At 37.9% G+C, this 19,491-nt stretch overlaps 1 long non-coding RNA gene across 1 annotated transcript in view; it reads right to left on the bottom strand.

Moving 5' to 3' along the window:
- The window catches only part of LOC148222004 (uncharacterized), a 257,525-nt gene extending 238,917 nt beyond the window's left edge, over positions 1-18,608 (bottom strand). The window contains exon 1 of the long non-coding RNA XR_015807031.1: positions 18,556-18,608. This is a non-coding gene — a long non-coding RNA (uncharacterized LOC148222004). The remainder of the gene's footprint in view (positions 1-18,555) is intronic.
- Between the last annotated feature and the right edge of the window lie 883 nt (positions 18,609-19,491).

Here is a 19,491-nt window from a genome sequence, read left to right as displayed (position 1 = left end):
GAGTTTTAACTTTCAACCAGGGATAGGTCAATTAATTTGTTTTGAGGAAAAAAACAACCTCCCACTGAAATTTGAAATTGAATCATGTAATGTCCTGGATTCAAAGTTTATATTAAGTCAGGCAAAAATAAAGAAAAAACGGTTTTCACTCATATTTAAAAAAACACTTTCTTTCCTTTTTTGGGCACACTTGAACTGCAGTCTCTTGAGACACTTGCCTGACCCAAAGCCAAACAACTGCCAAGATAGTGACACAGAACAGCGTGGATAAAAGGGATTGAACATAAAAAGACTGACTCAAAACAACCATGAAATGGAAGCATTTTTGCTTTTACTGTCATAAAATGACTCTTATTTCATAAAGCACCTCAAGAGATGGTGACAGGAAAGGGAAGCAGGGCAGCAGCTTACACGGATTTGTGCCCCCGCCCGCCCAGCAGTGAAGAGAAGCACAGGCGGTGGCAGTGCCCGACACAGCAGTGACTCGAGGAGTTATAAATGCCAAGACTTCAGCAAAACCAAAGTGAAAGCAATTAAATGAAACTTCCAGGTTAAAAAAAAACCTTGGACTTCTCCCTCCCCCATCAGGCTCCCGTAGAATTGAAGTGTTGGGATTTTTCCTGCCTTCCTTCCCTCCTCTGTTATTCAGGGTCATCTGCAGATACGAAATTAAGATTCATTATACATTTAATTTACTATTATATAAATTTTGAGGAAGCTGTTAGAGAAAGCTTCTCTGTAACTTAAAATATATTGTCCCAGAAAGCTTTGCTCACACTTACAGATTCCTTTATTATTTCCAGTTTGTGCTACCTCTGATTTTGTCTACTGCATCTAAATTTCTTTCCTATTCTACTAGAGTATATTGTCTTCCATACATTACACCCATAATGAGGCTATGTAGGACTGTATAAAGCTCTTTTGATGAGAACTGGTCTATAAGCAATACAGTAGATTACTTGATCTTCTCACAGTTTTTACCCATTTCTTTATTTGCATAGTTTTACACAGTAAATTGCAGCTGTTATCAATATTTTTACTATGAACTTATAATAAAATCTGTTAGCCTCCTTGAACATGTTTTGTAATATTTTCTTCTTGTATTTATTCTGCAAATTCATAAGCTGTATGTTTCCCTCTGCAGTGGCATGAAGCTGGCATTTTTAACCAGAATGGGATTAAATTTTCTGTGTGATCATAAAGCATTAAAGCTTTACCACACAAGACAGTCCCCTGTGACCTCAGCTACAGAAATGGAATAACTTCAAGCATCCTCTTCCCTAGAATCCTCTCTCTGCTCCCCTTCAGGTCCCTTCTCTTTTAGTTTTATTAATAATGCCAACTGCTTTACACCTTGCTGGATCATTATTTGATTCTCTGAATGTTGATGATGTTGCAAAGGTAACAGAAAAAAATCAAAGCAACCCTAAAAATTCAGAAGTTTGATTTGAACCACCGTAGGCATAACAAAAGCAGCTTTAAAGTCAGATCAGTGATGACGAGTTTCTTTAGAGGAAGAGAAGCATTAACCTTTTATTATTTCTCACAGCACTCAACTCATACAAAAAGTATGCAAAAAAATCTAAATATTTTCTCATCTACATTTCTATCACTATTTCTCTGAACCTAGTATTTCAGCTTTATATTATCTTTAAAATCAGAGGTACTGCACTACTTTTGCCATCTTCTGATCCAGACCTAGATTTTATGCCCCATACTTACCATCTCATTTCATTTGTTACAAGCTAAACTAACTATGGCTCTGTAGTGGTTTTGGTGCTGATGCTCTTGCAACACCCACTGTGCTCCAGACATCCAGTTCTCTTGGAACTCTCCCATCTTCCCTAATTAATTTTCTGAGCAAAGGTAAAATTTTGTTGCTTCTCAAACTCTAACGTGATAATCTCAGAGGAGAGTATACAGCCCAGAATTAGAGGAGGATCACCAGAAAAAAAGAGTAGACAATTAAGAAGCTGACATTTTTTGCAAAAACCTGGAATTCTAGTAACTGTAAAGTAACTAATTCTGGTTTTTAAGAGAAAAAAACACAAGCAACATATCCTACCTGCAGCACTTTCGACCTCACCTGTCTAAAAAGGTACAGAATCGCAGCATGTGGTGGTGTGGGCAAAAATATACAACTAAAACCAGCAGAGTCCTGCCTTTTCCACAGCCACCCTCCTGTTCCACAGTCATCTGTCTCCTACTCCCATAATTAAATTCTTAGACAAGAAACAGAAGTGGATGAGATTGCACACCACAATCTTGATATGCTGCACTTAACACTTACTATTAAAAACACAGTTGAGCAGCACAAAGGACAAAAATTTCTTTTTTGGTGAAACACCACAAATATTTAGTTCTTACAAGTGGAGGGAAGGAAGGAGGGATAGGAGGGATAGTGTTTCTGTGGTTCTTCAACAATTAAAAACTTTCCATGGAAACTTGCACAAGTGTTAGTAATAATAGACTAAATCAGAACAGATTTTGATCATATGCAAAACTTGGAGGAAAATGTGTCATGACCACATGACTCCTTCCATGTAGAGTGTGTGGTGATGAGCTGTAGTTTGTGTGGATACCTGGGTTAATTTTGCTTCATATTTTCTCCTTGTGAGAAAGGGCTATTCGAAATTAGTATCTGCATGTATGGAGTTCATATAAAATTTAGCTCTACAACAGAAAAAAGTAAAAATAAAAAAAAAAATAGAAAGAAATTAGGCCCCAAATATTGGTAAGGATCTCAATAAGCAATCTACCAATCAAACCAAGGAACAGAAGTTTTAGGGGTACTAAGCAATTAAGCATGAGAGTGCAATAATTTTTTTCTTGTTTCTAATGTCCCAGGTGTGCTCTCTGGGTGCCTGCAGACCATCCCAGCAATGTTCTCCTGAAAGCAGCAGAGTCCTACTCGGGCAGGCAGAGTTTCAGGTGCCCACCTGCCCCCCTCCTTGCCCAGTGCTGCAGTGGGACATGCACTCTCCCACTCCCAGAATCGAGTGGGCAGGCACAGACTAAGTCACAAATGAGCACAAGAGAAGTCAAAGGAGAGAGCACTATCAAAAGATAAACATGATAATTATTTTATTGCCTCCATCCTGTCAGAACACATTTGGTTTTATATATCCATAAAGCAGACTTCTGCCCTCAGAACATCTCTGTTGTGAGAGATTAGTATCTGTCAACTAAATTTTAAAGTGTGCTGTGGTTTAAGCTGGCAGGCACACAGACCACCACAGAGCCATTCACTCCCTCCCCGCAGTGATAAGGGGAAGAGACTCAGAAAAAAGGCAAAACTTGTGGACCAAGATAAAGACAGTTTAATAGGACAGAAGAGGAAGGGAAAATAAGAATAAAGATAAAAGAAAATACAAACCAAATGATGCACAATGGGATTGCTCATCACCCTCTGAGTGATGCCCTGATCAGAGTGTCACCACTCCCTGGCCAGCTCTCCCCAGTTCTATTGCTCAGCAGGACACTATGGAAGATGTCTGGAACATCCCTGGGGTGAGCTGAGGTGATCTGCCCCAGCTGTGTCCCCTCCCAGCTCCCTGTGCTGCTGCCTGGCAGGGCAGGAGAACCAGAGGAGTCCCTGACTGTGAAAGCACTGCCCAGCAGCAACTCCAACAACCCTGTGTTATCAATATGATTCTCACAGGAAATTCAGAGCACGAGCTACCAGGAGGGAAATTAACCCTATCCAAGCTGAACAGAACAGACAGTGAATAGTCAAGAAACCTTGTTTTGAAATAATTACAAATCAATTACTATAATTTTTTAAAAGACCAGATACAAACAATGGTAAGCCCAAAGCAACTTGTTTACCACAGTCAAAAGATCTCAGAGAAGTAAGTCCAACATCTCTGTAAGAACATGACAAGAGATAAGAACATGCATTCTGGATTACTTTTCCCCTTGTTTTAATTGTCACTTTAATGCAAATACTCCACAAATCAACCAGTGTACTGAATTACTGGTGTGATAATATATTCAAATATTTGACATTTACATTAATTGGAGATAATGAAGAAAATATTTTTGTTGTTCATTGGATGAGACTAAATGGGCTGGAAATTCAAATGAATAAAACATCATTACAACATCCACTGTACACCTGTTCACAGCTCTATTAACAGCTTGATATTTTTATTAGGTTCACACACTCACAGGATAGAAGTAAGCACCCAGAGCTCAGGGTGTGGGGTCACTTAAACCACAGAGCTCTGACAAGTGCTTAACTAGACCCAAAATGCCTCCACTTAGTCATGACTTCTAATTTTATAAATTATTTACAGTTTAGTAGGTACAAAGCTAGTGGAAAATGCCTTTTCTGGCAGCTTGATTGACAGGATAATTATACTGGGGTTTTGTTTTTAGCACTGTTATGCAGAATCATAATGCCATAAAAAAATATGAATGTTATGAGCTTTTAACTTTGACAAGGTCATTCTGAAGCCTATCAAACAGATGTCATGAAAAGCCGCTGCTGTCATTAGCCAGGTCCTGTAAGTACTGCTGCACCTCTCCAGTTGTATTTTAGTAAGACTAAATATTTTTTTGGGTATAAATTTTAAGATTGAAGTGTTAAAATCAAAACAATCAGAAGAAGCAATACAGATATTTATTTTTTCTCATTAGTACTATTTCTTTTGAGGAAGTGCCTAGAAACACTAGCAACAGGTTACATTCCCCTGTGTGAGGCTCTGTATTTCAGTCAGTTAATGCCTTGCAGGAATTTCTATAGACTTTCAGCTGCAAAACAGCACAATTTAATAGAAATGAGACAGCCCTACAGAATTTACCTTCTAAAATACATTTGATCTATGGTTTATGAAGATTCTCAATTATTAGGAACTTTAGTGAGACAGATGAATGAGTACATTTGGATGAGTTAAATCACACTGTAGCCTTGTGTCCATGTCTTTATTCATCCCTGTTGCTATTCACCCCTGCTAGCTACAACCTAGATTAGCATTTATACACTCGGAAGATTGGTTAAGATATTGAATAAGAAGTTGAAACAAATCTGGCAGAAATTAGTATCACCTGAGGTCCAAACCACCCTGAACTGTGAAGCAACAGTATATACATAACACTCTGGGAGCCAACAAATCTTTTGAAGAACAGGTTGAACTTGCTCTTTACGCGACTAAGAAGTGAATAGATATAAGTTGCATGTCTATAAAGACAGGATTCCAATAATGGAATGAAGATGTTATAAAAGCATGAAGAACAAGGGTAAGGTCTCAGAGCATGGTAAAGAAAAATGGCTGCAGGTATTAGGTGACCATATATAATGCTTTTCTGTGCTTATTTGATATTGCAACTTCTACTCATGCTGAAGTCCAGGAGAGGACAACAATGAAGTCCATACACTGCTGCCCTTTTTGCATGATTCTGGATCTATCCCCACAAATATAACTGCAGTAACATCTGAGTAAAAACAAATACTCTGCATAGAAACTTTCTGCTCTAATGCATGACCAAAAGAGCAGAGCCTCACAAAGATACAACATCAAACTGTGCTGGAGTAACCAGGGTCACTCTTTCTTTGTCCATGGGCATTCGTGTTCAGATTTTTCTCTTTATTAAGAAAGATTATGATTTCCTATTCTGACTGATGCTTTTACAGAAGCTTGGTATCTACTCTGAGGCTGTTAGTTTCCTTTTCTTTTTTTATTCCTTCTCTTCTCTTGCTCCTTTACATATCTACCCACATGCTTTATAGATAAAACCATGCTCATAATAAAGCCTCTAAAAGAATATCATGTCAGGAGTGTTAGTGAAAAAGAGAAACAAATAGATTGTACTTTAAGATATCTTATTTCTCATTATGTCCAAACAGTTCTTCCTATCCGCTTTTTCTCATCAACCTAAGCATTATTTTATCTTTCAGAAACACTGCAGGCAAAGTACATAAAGGAATGAATGCACAAGTGATATGGGTAGAACTCAGTTATCAATTTGGGCTTTCCTCTTGTCTTGATACAGACAAGGAGCTGTCTATAGCAGGCTCAAATGAATGATGGCTCACTGGTGCATCCCTTAAACCATTCACTATAAGGTAAGATGCTCTAAAAAGTGACCTTTTCTATTATCAGGTAAGCAGAAAAGCCCTATTTCTGCTCTGCTGTGACAGGAAATCCCATGTTTCAGTCTCATACTACAGTCTGTTAAAGTTAAATATGACAGATCACATGGAGGCTTCCAAAACTGTTCCATGACCGTTTGGCTTCATCGGCTTTGACAGAGAAGCCAACTCCAGTAGGAAACACAAAGGAAACTCAGACAGCAGATAAGCTGTGCCTATGCACAGTATTTTCAGATAGAAAAATATTTTTGAAAATAGTTGTGATAAATTCAGAAGGAACAATATATACGGGCAGAAATATTACTTCTCATCTTGAAAGCAAACATGGAAGACAATGTGCCTAATATCAATACATTCAAATAAATGCTACTTGCTCTAGTAAATAAATTATTGTAAATATTTTGAAAATAACCATGAAGAGGAAAGGTACATACTATGTTGTTACTAAATATTTTATTTAAGGCAGCTTGAATAAAACTTCTGCCCTTTGCCTTTGCTAATTCTCAAGAGCAAATCAAAGGGAGACTGTCACTTTTACTTGGAAGAGTATACACCTTCCTTCATTAGGAATACACTGTTTAGTGATTAATTTAGCTCAGCTATGGAAGGATAGGTTTTCTCCCAACATGGTGCATTCTTAAGAAGTCTTCCAGCAAATGCCAGAAGAATGCAAAACTGCAGTGATTTTATTTCCAACCCAAAGATTAACCACAAAGAGAATTTGCACAAGCTACTATATTGATGCACCTACATTACACTGCTAGTAGTAATCCATGAACTAAACCTGATTAAAAATAAAGGATGCTTTTGATTTCTTGTGTAGGCAGACATTGTAGAAAAACCACACATGGCCTAGAGGTTTTACAAAGGATGAATACAAGTCAGTTTAAGGGACTGTGTTCCACAGCTGAAGACTTCATATCACTCAAACCACGTTTATATATGCCCATAAGCTATGCATCAGTTCCTGCTGGAACAAGCTATATCCCAAATGCTCTCCCTTGCTTAAACCAGGGAAGCATATAGTCACAACTTATGTCTTGGTCGTACCAATCCTGATAATTTAAATAACTAATTACAGTGATAAATTCAGAATTTTGTAAATCAGTATATTTTCATTTACATTTATGACCTTCCTGCTCCTCCCAACAGTGATGATTATAATGCAGTTTTCCCCCCAAACTGATTAGATCACTCCTCATCTGAAAACATCAAGCTGCTTTGCCAAGGCACACTCAAACTAACATAAACCATTCTGAAGCTGAAAAGACTTTCACTAAATGGCTTCAGCCTATGCAAAAAACTCCAGATCCAATGCAAGATAAGTTTTGCATTAAGATGCAAAGTTACTCTTGGACAGAGAAAGCTGCCTATCATTACTATAATGACTGATGGATTCTAAAACTGTTTTATGTATTATTTAAATTTGAAAGAATTGGGGGTAAATGATCAGAATCATAAATGTTGCTCTGGCTGTCCATATGTAGACCATGATTTGTTGATGCAGACTTTAAGCAGAATGAGGATGCGCAAAGATGAATACAGAAAACTTTAAATTCTTAAATTCTTTCCCCCTTTATTATTTCTCATATAATAAGCTTTTTTACTCAATGCAAGATGTAGGTCAATATAAGGGTACCAAAGAAACCCCAACTTTTAAATTTGCCATATTTTATTCAGAAAAAAAACCCCTACCATTTCCATCTGCCTGACTGCTGTTGCAATGCCTTAAATCTTGTCCAAACTGAGAAGCAGGCCTTATTTTCCCTTCAGTATAAGTTGCTTTTAGCTGAGAGAAAATGAACCCTGTGTATCACAATAGAACTGAAGGTCAGGAGGTTATTCAGCTTGCTGTGGCAAGGACTGTTGATCTAAATCACAACTGCCTGCTCAGCACTGCTCACACAACAGGAAGAAGTGGAAGGGAGGTTGCATAAAGCCAGTATCAGGTTACTTCTGTCTCAGTCTTTGAAATAATTTTCCTACCCCTACAGCTTTGTTTCCTTTATGATTTTAATGAACTGAACTGCCAAGGGAAGAAAAAAAATAAAGAATGCTAAGGAAGGGCTTAGGTGTCTGCCAGTAGGTATATGGAGGACAACACCTTATTCCAAATAATAGTCTAATTGAAAATGGCTTCCTGAGGCATTCAAATTCTCTAGCTAACATAACATCTTAGTCCACAATCAGTTTAATCTGGTAAGCATCATTAGGGAGGGGAGTGACTGCCTTCTTCTCCTCACACAAAGCCACTTGGTTCTGTTCTCCTGTAGCCACACAGTGAGGTAGGAAATGTATCCAACCAAAAATCACAGCAGCAGCAAGAAGTTCTGTTTGGGCTGGATCACTTCACAGACTTGGGTTGTCATGTGGCTGCATGTGAATTTCTGCAGCACAAACACAGGGTGGGAACATATGGCCTGCAGTGGATCCTGCTGAACTTAATTGATCATGGAATGGTGTGAGGTACCTCTCCTGAGACAGGCACAGCTTAGAAACTAAGCATTTTTCACTGGTCTGGAGTGAAGGCATCGAAGCAAGGGCAACAGAATCACTCTTCTAGTCCACTCATTTTAACAAAATAAAACATTCCCACCCACTTCCCAAGTTGTCAAACAAATAAGTATGACTACATTAAAAACATAAATAGGTGTGACAGCTGCAGCTGGTCTGTAGGCTGCACAGATAAAATTGGCCATAACAGAACCAACTCGACTAGCCTAGGTCGTTAAAGAGTAGAAATAAACAAGTCCCTGGGTAAGACAATGATAGGCTGGATTCAAACTCAAACGGGGACCCCAGCAAATCCAATCCAGAACTGAATGCAGACATCTAATCAGCCAGTGAGCTGGCAGTGCTGAGACCTCCACCAATCAAATGTTCAAGCATGGGAATTTTGAAGCCCCTATAAAAGGGGGCACCCCTCAATAAACTTTGGCTGTTGATGCATGAACTCAGTGTGTTCAGTCATGTGCCTGTCTCCAAAACTGTGACAGGTGGTGATCCTGATAGGATACAACAGCTCCTGCGTGCAGAGTGAGTACACAGAGGCAGCGTGTAGAGCTGCCTAGAAAAGCAGCAGGGAGAGCTGTGGGCAGCGTGCAGAGCTGTGAAGAGCAGCGTGGAAAGCCACCTAGATCCTGACCCCTTGTAAACATAAGTGTGCCACTGGGAATCATGGGAGGATTGGTTTCAGTGGAAGAAGACCCAGTTGTGAAGGTATGGACCCTCCTTTTATGGGAACAGGGTAAAATGCTGTCAGAGATGTTTACAATTAACTGCAAGAGATCCTTCCAAATTTATTATACCTGTGCTACAAGAACACTTTGAATGGTGCTTTACCAACAGCACAGCTTTACAAAGTGCCTTGCAAAAGTTGTCAGGACAAATTCATTACCATCTACCAAGCCATAGATTACTGCAGATGAGTGGCACCACTGCACTATCTCTAAAGCACTGAATAGTGGCACACCTCTAAAAGGTGTTACAGTGTTTACTGATGGCTCTGGGAAAACAGAAAAAGCCATTGTAACATGGAAAGAGAAAAGTGGATTGCAAACATTGGAAGGTTGTGAGAGTGGATCACCTCAGTTGGTGGAGCTATGTGCTGTAGCTATGGGTTTCCAACGTTGTCCTCATATTCCTTTAAATATTGTGACTGACTCTGCTTGCATTGCTGATATTACACAGAGATTAGACTGAGCCCTATTAGGAGAAATTGACAATGCACTACTATTCGACTTACTAAAAACTTTGTGGCGTACCATCCAGGTCAGAACTTGCCTTTATTACATCTCACACATCAGAAGTTACACAAATTTACCAAGTTTCATTGCTGAGAGCAATGCTCAAGCAGATTGGCTAGCTAGCCCTGCTTGGACAGCACCACAAGCAGACATGCTTGCACAAGCAAAGGTATCACATGCCTTTTTCCATCAAGGTGTTCAAGCCCTACACTGACAATTCCTGGTGTCAAACACAGAGGCTTGTAATATAGCTAACGCCTGTGCTGACTGCCAAGGCCACACTGCTCCACTGCAGATGGGACTTAATCCTCACAGTCTGTGAGCTTTACAAATCTGGCAAACTGATGTCACACATATTCCTAAATTTGGCCATTTAAAGTTTGTGCATGCGTCAATTGATACGTTTTCATCAGCCATATGGACTTCAGCACACACAGGGGAAAGGAATTAGGATACCATGGCACATTGGTGATCAGCCTTTGCTGCTTTAGGTATTCCCCATACCATTAAAACAGGCAATGGTCCTGCATATGCCTCACAAAATACAAGACAATTCCTACAGCTCTGGAGTGTGTTACACCACACTGGTATTTCCTACTTACCAACAGCACAGGCCATCCTGGAGCGTGCCCATGGCACTTTAAGAGCTATACTTGATAAACAGAAAGGTTGAATGTCTGGTGAGACCCCACAGAGTAGAGTGGCTAAAGCTATCTACACCCTAAACCATTTCAAAGTATTATAAAATTCCCAGAATCCAGTCATTTTAAATCACTTTTTATCATTACAATCATCCAGTGATGCCCAGTCACCCAAACCCAAGGTACTGGTGTGAGACATCATCACCAGTAAATAGGAAGGTCCTTGGGATTTATTACTTGGAGACATGGATGAGCGTGTGTCTCCATGGATACCAGAATGTGATGGATACCTGCCAGGTGTGTATGCCCTGCTCTAAGTCCTGCTCAGGACTACAAGCAACACTTTCCTGATGGCTCCCCAAGCAGACATGGAGCAGTGATTTAAACAACTTGTACACCTGCTGCATGGAAATCTGGGACTCTTGAATTACAGTTTATTTAAGGATTTTATCTAGTTAAGGATATGAAGATTTGCTATATTTAAAGATATGAGGACTAAAGGATTTTATGTATATAATAACATAAATCACAAACCCGAACCAAGACAGTTGCTTTTTCTGATGGTTCTAAAGTTGAATTGTTTCTCGTTTGTAGTATTAAGTCGTAAAATTGTAACTTCTAAGTTTTGAGCCTGCGACTGGGGGTGGGGGGGAGGGAGAGGCTAGGCTTTTAGATTTGGGTGGAAAATATTATTTGAGCTAGGCTTATCATCTGTGTCATCATGTTGTCTTGTCATCCTGTCTGCAAGGGTGCTGCAGAGGATGACAAAAAACAGTTTGTATTTTTTAACAGAAAAAGAGTGAACTGTGACAGCTACAGCTGGACACCTGGTCTGTAGGCTGCACAGATAAAATTGGCCATAACAGAACCAACTCGACTAGCCTAGGTCGTTAAAGAGTAGAGGTAAACAAGTCCCTGGGTAAGACAATGATAGGCTGGATTCAAACTCAAACGGGGACCCCAGCAAATTCTATCCAAAACTGAATGCAGACATCTAATCAGCCAGTGAGCTGGGTGGTGCTGAGACCTCCACCAGTCAAATGTTCAAGTGCAGGAACTTTGAGGCCCCTAGAGAAGAGGGCACCCATCAATAAACTTTGGCTGTTGATGCATGAACTCAGTGTGTTCTGTTGTATGCTTGTCTCCAAAACTGCGACAAATAGGAGTGGTGAGGATTGCTCTAACTTGAAAAAGTGAAAGGTCCTGTGGGCAAGCCTGCCACTGAAGGACAGCAGCGTGTCCTAATGCTGTTCTAAAGGTCAACAGCCTCAGAGGCACATCACCAACCATCCACCAGGTAGGAACTGGTGGTTTCTACAGCACATTTGCTATCAATGACTGTTCTGAAGTTTCACCTCTGAGGTAAGATGGTATAATTTACATGTGGAGTAGCAGACAGATCCAGAGCCATCTATTTGCAGTATTTTACAGAGCAATAGTAGAACAATTTTGAATGAACTATGGCCTAAATTGAGAAAGGAGGAAAAAGGTCAATAAACAGAATGAAAATCTCCTAATTTGATCCATTTGCTGACAACAAACACAGATTGGGCAAAGTACCAGACAACTCTAAAAGAACTAGCAAGGTTAATGGAGCTGCTGCTATAACATATTGTAGATCTCGTAGTGTCAGTGGCGATAGTGGTAATGTTGTAAACACAGTTTGTTTTCCATCTGGTGCGTAGTACATGCCCTTGATAAAAGGGTGCTGCATTATGCATTTCTGTTCTCCTAAATTTATTTACTCCTTAAAATGTATAATGGTTTTAATAGCCATATACAAAGACAGAACTTCTGCTTTAAAAAAAAGTGGTTATAAAAAAATTCCCTAATGAGGTTAAGGACAACATTAAATCAAAAATATTGTCATAATTATGTGATTTCTTTCCCCCCTTCAAAAAAACCCAGTTCAAATATTTTTCCAGTTGAGTACCTTGAAAGTAGTTGATGTGGATGCTGCATAGGACTGGAATGGAATGTAATAATAATATTTTACATTTTAATTCATTGTGATCACTTTACAAAGTGTGTAATACACAACCTTGAAGCTATTAATTAAAACTCAAAAAGATCTATGTTCCAAAGCAAATTAAAATCGATGCAAAGTCTTATGTTCATTGCAAGTGACTTTGGATCAAGCCTTGACAGATCACTAATATGAAAATAGAGTACCTTTCAGTAGAACTTCATGCTAACATGCAATAGTTGTGAATCTCAGATTCAACTTGATCCTGTACTCTTAGGGATACACACTGCTGAGCACATACTTTTACTTGTCTTAATCAATGTTTTAAACTAATATTCTTGTTGAAGCCTTGCTATGAAATCTAATCACTCTTTTCATCAAAATATTTACAAGAGCAAATGTGGAGCCTTGAAGGTTCCTGTTTGAATTGTGCAGGGTATCTATGGTTACAACGTATTATGGATGGTGAGGATAGGAACACGCTGTGTGCAGGAGAGAGAAGTGCAATCAGACAGAATATAAGGCGGCCTCGAGGAGGTAATACATTGTCTAGAGAAATTCTGTGTATTGCTGGAAGAAGCTGATTAGAGGGAATAAATCAAAAGGGAGGGAAATTGCATGTAAATGGTCCTATGCTGGCATTAAATAGATATCAAATAGGACTTGGGAGACTGAATAGAACTTGAGAGAACTGGCCAAGGAGAGAGGCCGACCCAAGGGTGATGGGCTGCCTAAGAAGGCAGGGCACTGTGCTTTGCCATTGTCCCATTATCCAATCTGTGACCCTGGATGTCTGAAATGACATCTTGTGCCTTGGCCCCTGATGTCAGCACGGGCACTGGATCAGATGCTGTTGCAGAGGAATGTTTGTCACTGAGGGAACAGCTCAGGGAGTTACTCGTGGCTGCTGTGCATCTTGAAATCACCAACAGCAACGACAAACAGAAAAGGCTGAAATTTGCTGTACAAGTGTTTGCTTGAAGTCTACCCTCTACAGCAGCATTGAGTACACCATTCATGTAAACATCTCTTCAATCACCAAGCTTCAAGAACTAGTTTGGATCTTACTTTTCAGAGCAAACAATTAAATTAACAGTGTGAAGATTAATTCCATTCAATATAACCTAGGAGCTGCAGCCTATGTTACCTCAAAGGTTGCAGTACAGAATCATAATGGATGTAATTTAAATGCAGAGGTATAAATTGAGTTATAAGAGCTGATTTTTTACACTAGAAGAATCACAACACGAGTCCATCCACTTTTTACACACTGACATCATGGAGACAAACAGTTTGTATTATTAAACACTCTCTTCTAAAAATAAGACAATTGTTTGGTTTTTTTTCCAAAATAGGTATTTGGTGACAACTTGCTTTTTTCAGAAAAATGGAACCTGGATTACACCCATCCCTTCCAAGCATTTTGTTATGTAGTAGTAAAAATCCTAAATTTTCCAATTTAGCATTTTACATTTCCCTTCTTTTAATCTCCTTTAGGGAAAGAGAACTGAAAGGAAAACAAGTTTCAGAAAGTGCACATCAGTCTTACTAGCCTACTTTTCCCAGCAGAGTAGGTGAAAAATACAAGTGTGAAATGACATATATATAAAATAAGTGAGCACAGTTGGAAAGAAAGGGAGAGTTAAAAAAGAAAGAACTGACTTTAAATTCTCAAATACCCATATTGAATTGTCAAAAAAGTGAAAACAGATTGAATGAAACTGGAAATGAAACATGTTTGTATTCTCAGATTTTCTGAGATTGCACTAACAGAACAAGAAAAAGTTTTTAAAAATTCAGTTCCATTTGACTATACTTCCTTTGTTTTGTTCAGGTTTGGAGGAGAAAATTTCAAATATGGCCTATTTGGCTGTTCACTACACTTCTTGCCAGACACAAAGTATTAGCACTGTTTTGAAAAAAGCTTGTGAGAGAAGAATTCTTTTGAAAGAAACCATGTCCTTAACAGGAGAATCTGAATCTCGAGTCCCAGCTCTAAAGTAACATTTGCATTTTTAAGGAATATGACAGACTGAGTTTGCCAGTATTTGTTCCTCATTTTTTTTAAAAAACATTTCAAAATATTCCATTTTTGACTGTTAGATCTAAAAAGTGATCTTGGAATAGGAAGAGAATTTATCAACAATATGCTACTCAACATTGCTGAAAACAAGCACCCTCACGCCCTCTTTCTATAAAAATTATTTAGATTATAGAAAATAATATGTATGCAAATATAGTGTCCAAATGATAGCATAGTTTCAACAAAACTATTTCCAAGGAAATCACACTATTAATCCCAGAGAGCTATCAGATGTACAGAAGACATGGTTGGGTAATATAGACACTGGGGCTGTTGTTATGCAGTGGTTACACTACAAATGCCAGAAGTCACCAGTGATGATTAGGAGGATATGGCACTGGAGCTATTTAAGCAACTAAGATAAATACACTCATTGGAATAGGTTACTGTTCACACACACAATATGCATTAGCTTTTGACCTGATGAGCATGTAGTTTCAAATAGTTAAGACAGAAAGCATAAAGGAGCAGATGTATTATTATCACATAGCAAAATGACACTTACTCGGTTACAGGACCCTGACAAGCACAGGAGACAAACCCGTGTTACCTGAATTCATTAGTCCTTTTACTTATTATGATTACATTAAATTACTCCACTTTTCTCTAACTCCTTGTCATGATGAGTTATCATGCCCTTGTCATGCATGATGTGGTTGGCTAGGATACCATCTTTTTTCCTTAAAGCCAATTTTCCTTTCTGTCCTCCATTCCCCACTCTGGCTTTTACATAGAAAAACAAACTTCTCTCAGTTTGTGCGAATACAGCTCTTGAAAAAAAAATCCTGATATGACAGAATTATTTTTTTTAAGTTGAGAATGAATAGTAAGCTCTTTCAATTACAACTGTCAAATATTCCTGTGCATTTAAACTCTCTAAATCTGAAATTTATGAGCTTGACCATTAGTTGAAAACTGGAAATTATTTTTCTATGCATTTATTACTGCGATGCAGGACATCATACAATGTAACCATTCTACCCACATTCATCACAAAGGTTACTTGGGATGTGGGTTGCACATTTAATTTCAATTTAGGTTTAATTTTATACCTTGATCAGGTTACTCTAATACATAGTTTAACTGAAATACTCTTTTCTTACCATATACCATTTTATCAAAACTTGATTGAACTGAACCTGTGGATCCTGTATTTAAAAATTCTTTATGACAGAACTCCCCAGAAGTTTGGTTGATCTTACCAAATAATTATTAAAATAAATAAATTGTAGATTAGCAATACATGCATTTTGCCATTGACTATATTGAAAAACAACCACAACACAATAAGAGCTGTTTATAAAATAAGATTTATATTTAAAAGTTATTGTATTTTTTTTCCTTTAATTTTAAATGCAGTCTTTGACTATTCCTTTAGACTACACTAACTTATAAGGTAGGTAATTGTTAGAGACTAATATTCCCTGAATGTTTCTCTTTTAGGTTTTTACTTTTCACAAAATGAAGTGATGGCAAGTATTTTGTAATATACATGTATATACATTTATTTTTCCATGTCAATATCTGATTCACGGATTAACAGAAGAGTTATTTAATGAAAAAACTATTTTAAATAAGAGCTGTCACAAATCCGCTTGACTCATATTTAACTTTATTTATTCCTTACATAGATAATGTCAGGGCTTGATTTTCCAGCAGTCCTAATAATCTTAAAGATAACTCTGAAATTTATTTGCTATCTTTCCTGTGATGACCTTGAATAACATAAATGGTTCTGCATATTTTCTGTGATTCAAAGATTACAAACCTTTCCCTGCTAGGCACCACTGTGCAGTTCGTAATCATTGCCTTGTGTATTTATTTTTAGGTACACAGTTCTTGAGGCTTTGTGCAGCTCATGGATTTCCTCAGACAAAACATTTGTAGCAACATCACAAAGACAATAGTAAATCTCCTTTTATGCAAATGTATTAAAACATAAGTATAAGACATACAAATGTATTTAAACATAAATATCAGACATATAATTGTCCAAAATGCAAGTAAAATTCAAAGTACTAATAAAGTATCTGAACTGTACCTTTTTATTTTTGCTTACTAACAGTAAATGTGAGGATTCCTAGAAACCCCAAGTCACCTTTATGACACTGACGTACTTTAAGAAATGACTGATTGGGTGAAATGATATCTGCAGCACTTAGTGCCACTCACCAAAGGGAGATCACTGTTTACAACTGTATGTACTGCTGGTTAAAGATAAAACTAAAATTTTAATCTTATAGGAAGCTGAATCATAGAAGCTTGTGAACGAACAATTATACCATAATTTTAAATTCATCCTAAGTCATAGATAAGTTCTCAGGATTTTGCTGCCTTGAGCATTTTCAGAAGCATCCTCCCACAGGCTCAGAAAAGTACCAAAATGTATCCAAAATAGTACCTAAAGCTGCTGGTCTTGTGCTGCTCCCCCTTGCACTGACAATTCCAAGTGCAGAACTGCACAGCAACCTCACACTCAAAGCTGCTCCTTCAGCAAAAATGTTCTTATGCTTTCTGAAGGACAGGGTTGTTTTGGGAAGAGGTGAGGGAGCCCTTTGGGGGTTTTAGGGGTGTTTTGTTTTCTTCCTCTGACTGGGTTACTGCACCCTTGCCATTGCCACTGTAAGTAGGAAGGAAGAATATGGGGTCAGAGGTGAGGAAATCAAAGCTGCCACTCTGACTACAGCACACACCCAGAATGGTCCATGCTGATCTTGAAACTGCACCTTAAACCATCTTGGATAAGATATGCATGCATTCCTTTCCATAGTCATTTGTGTAGCTTTTCCTTTTAATTAATTTCTGGATATGATAGATTGTGCTTTCAAGAGCTATCACACTACCATATTAAATTTTAGAATTATTAGAAAAAGAAATTTTAAAAAAGAACAAAAATATGAACTTCAAAGTTTAGGCATAGAATAATAAACATAGGAAATTACAGTCCCACACACCTTGGAGTTTCAAACAAGCTGTTTTCCAAAGGTAAAGAAAGGGCATGATGTTCTGTCTGACCTCAATGGTTATTCATCTGTTTCCTCACATTCCAGAAGTTTATGTTCAAACCATCGGAATGTAAAATGTCCCATTAATTTACTTTTTTCTTATTAGCAAATATTACGTATTTTGTACAAAGAGCAATCTATCAAACACTGGGGTGCAACTATCTCACCTTGTAACATTAAGGGTCAAAAAGCTGCTTCTAGATGACTGGAGAATATATTTTTAAAGCTTATTCTGCCTACCTGAAAGTCAGGATTTAAAGCTAAATCTGTCATAACTCAACGTTCCCAGAATATTCTGTAATAGAACTGCTTCTTCCATCTGTTGTGGGAATTCAGAGGGGCTGCATCTGCTCTACTTTGTCCAAAGCACTTCATTTGGAGCAGAAATGAGCAGTACTACTCCAATCTGTGTGCTGACTTCTGAGTAATTGGACAGCATCTAAAGGGAGGTGCAAGAGGTAGGGATTTGCCTGGGAGCCTGGATGTCCTCTCAAGTCCTGTTACTGTGAAATACTCTTAGTGGATGACATTTACAAACAAGAAGCTATTGGATCTCTTGGCTGGCAAGGTTGTCTTTTGTGCCAGAAGAACATTCATAGTCTCATCCAATAAATTTAAACTGAAAATGTCCTCAAATTCTTTTTTTTTTAAATTAAATTTCACCCAATAGTTTAAAGTTCACCCAAAGAATCAATAGTGCTACATCTTTATACTTGTTCATCCCCTTCTAAACCCCTGTGTCAGACTGTTATTACTGAGTACAAGTGCCTCCTTCTGCAAAGGCTGAACCTCATAATCCATTTAGCATCTGAACCCAAAGTCCACACAGAAAAAAATTCGCTAACAAAATACACCAAGAATCCTCATGTCTGTATGGGCTCTGAGTACATCCCAGAGGCTTTAGCTAAACAGCTGAAATAACTTCTGTGGAACTGTTTAGACCATCAAACCAAGGAAATGTAACTATTCCAAACATGTTTTCCTTCTGTACTCCGGATTGAAAAGTATCTGACTACTTACCAGTGTCGTCTTCTGTTCTTTTCAAGACTGGTGACCATTCATTCAGTAATCCTAAAAAGAAAGAATGCTTATTTTAGATGCCACCATCAGGTTAAAGTTGATGGATCCTAAATTCAGCATTTTTCACAAGCATTTAAATATGACATAGTAAAAAAAAGTTGAACAATATTCTACAACTTGATAAAAATTTTCCCATAATCAAAATCATTGCAATAGATCTGAACATGTCTATGTAAGACATCCTCTTTATTGTGTCTTCAGTCCCTAAGCATGGAAGCATGGATTGACCTGGATACCTTTTCCTATGGTGCCAAGGCAAGTATGCTTCACAAATTACAAACGTTGACAACATTTTATTTCCAAAACTCCCAATAATGGAAATAAGAGTTCCAGGAATTCAAAAATCAAAGGCTCATGACTGCACGGAGTCAAAATACTCTTATCCTGATTTTCTCTGGTTTTTTCTTCACCAATCCTGCCTATATCAAAGAGTCTTTGACAGTTACAGCCAAAAAAAGTTAAGATTAAATTAAGAAAATAAATCATCTCAGAATACATCCTACGATGAAAAAAAAGTATTTACATAGCTTTGTAGAACAGTCCAAAACACTTGATTTGTGCCAAAATCTTAAATATACAAATATATTGTTTTATATATTTATTTTGCAAGTCATTAATTTTTAAAAATATTTTCCTTCATCATAAAATTTCGTTGCAGATTTAAGGTTCATTAACATCAGAAGCATCAGAAGCATCATAAGGAGCCTAATCTAGCTTGGACTTAGTCTGTGCTGAGAGCTGTGTCTTCTAGCTATCATGAGAAAGTATTTTGGGTGAATTTTTAAGCTCAGTGATCATCACAAATGGAAAGCTCAGGAAATTCTTTCAGTTTAACAAGGAGGTTGACAAAGCTACTTTTACTTCCTACAAAAATGT

This window comes from Sturnus vulgaris, chromosome 15 (genome assembly GCF_052056855.1).
Source record: "Sturnus vulgaris isolate bStuVul1 chromosome 15, bStuVul1.hap1, whole genome shotgun sequence".
Taxonomy (NCBI): Eukaryota; Metazoa; Chordata; class Aves; order Passeriformes; family Sturnidae; genus Sturnus; species Sturnus vulgaris.
This window is presented reverse-complemented; position numbering and strand designations above follow the sequence as displayed.